The sequence below is a fragment of the Chiloscyllium punctatum genome, unplaced genomic scaffold (assembly GCF_047496795.1).
Source record: "Chiloscyllium punctatum isolate Juve2018m unplaced genomic scaffold, sChiPun1.3 scaffold_582, whole genome shotgun sequence".
NCBI lineage: Eukaryota > Metazoa > Chordata > Chondrichthyes > Orectolobiformes > Hemiscylliidae > Chiloscyllium > Chiloscyllium punctatum.
In genome coordinates this window covers 24,834-26,606 of record NW_027310316.1, presented here as the reverse complement: position 1 = coordinate 26,606, position 1,773 = coordinate 24,834, and the positions used below count along the sequence as shown (strand labels likewise).

The following is a 1,773-nucleotide window of genomic DNA, read 5'->3' as shown; positions in this document are numbered from 1 at the left end:
CTTAGAAAAATGTTATAAAAGAAGAAGTGAGTAACCAGAAAAACTTAGAAAAATGTTTAAAAAGAAGAAATCAGTAACCAGAAAAACTGCGAAAAATGTTTAAAAAGAAGAAATCAGTAACCAGACAAACTGCGAAAAATGTTTAAAAAGAAGAAATCAGTAACCAGGAAAACTTAGAAAAATGTTTAAAAAGAAGAAGTGAGTAACCAGAAAAACTTAGAAAAATGTTTAAAAAGAAGAAATCAGTAACCAGAAAAACTTAGAAAAATGTTTAAAAAGAAGAAATCAGTAACCAGAAAAACTGCGAAAAATGTTTAAAAAGAAGAAATCAGTAACCAGAAAAACTTAGAAAAATGTTTAAAAAGAAGAAGTGAGTAACCAGAAAAACTTAGAAAAATGTTTAAAAAGAAGAAATCAGTAACCAGAAAAACGGCGAAAAATGTTTAAAAAGAAGAAATCAGTAACCAGACAAACTGCGAAAAATGTTTAAAAAGAAGAAATCAGTAACCAGAAAAACTTAGAAAAATGTTTAAAAAGAAGAAATCAGTAACCAGAAAAACTTAGAAAAATGTTTCAAAAGAAGAAGTGAGTAACCAGAAAAACTTAGAAAAATGTTTAAAAAGAAGAAGTGAGTAACCAGAAAAACTTAGAAAAATGTTTAAAAAGAAGAAATCAGTAACCAGAAAAACTTAGAAAAATGTTTAAAAAGAAGAAATCAGTAACCAGAAAAACTTAGAAAAATGTTTAAAAAGAAGAAATCAGTAACCAGGAAAACTTAGAAAAATGTTTAAAAAGAAGAAATCAGTAACCAGAAAAACTGCGAAAAATGTTTAAAAAGAAGAAATGAGTAACCAGGAAAACTTAGAAAAATGTTTAAAAAGAAGAAGTGAGTAACCAGAAAAACTTAGAAAAATGTTTAAAAAGAAGAAATCAGTAACCAGACAAACTTAGAAAAATGTTTAAAAAGAAGAAATCATTAACCAGACAAACTGCGAAAAATGTTTAAAAAGAAGAAATCAGTAACCAGAAAAACTTAGAAAAATGTTTAAAAAGAAGAAATCAGTAACCAGAAAAACTTAGAAAAATGTTTAAAAAGAAGAAATCAGTAACCAGGAAAACTTAGAAAAATGTTTAAAAAGAAGAAGTGAGTAACCAGAAAAACTTAGAAAAATGTTTAAAAAGAAGAAATCAGTAACCAGAAAAACGGCGAAAAATGTTTAAAAAGAAGAAATCAGTAACCAGACAAACTGCGAAAAATGTTTAAAAAGAAGAAGTCAGTAACCAGAAAAACTTAGAAAAATGTTTAAAAAGAAGAAATGAGTAACCAGAAAAACTTAGAAAAATGTTTAAAAAGAAGAAATCAGTAACCAGAAAAACTTAGAAAAATGTTTAAAAAGAAGAAGTGAGTAACCAGGAAAACTTAGAAAAATGTTTAAAAAGAAGAAATGAGTAACCAGAAAAACTTAGAAAAATGTTTAAAAAGAAGAAATCAGTAACCAGAAAAACTTAGAAAAATGTTTAAAAAGAAGAAATGAGTAACCAGAAAAACTTAGAAAAATGTTTAAAAAGAAGAAATCAGTAACCAGAAAAACGGCGAAAAATGTTTAAAAAGAAGAAATCAGTAACCAGAAAAACGGCGAAAAATGTTTAAAAAGAAGAAATCAGTAACCAGAAAAACTTAGAAAAATGTTTAAAAAGAAGAAGTGAGTAACCAGAAAAACTTAGAAAAATGTTTAAAAAGAAGAAATGAGTAACCAGAAAAACTTAGAAAAA

At 25.8% G+C, this 1,773-nt stretch overlaps 1 pseudogene; it reads left to right on the top strand.

Moving 5' to 3' along the window:
* The first annotated feature begins 1,128 nt into the window (after positions 1-1,128).
* Positions 1,129-1,773, top strand: part of LOC140473339 (28S ribosomal RNA) — a 4,037-nt pseudogene continuing 3,392 nt past the window's right edge.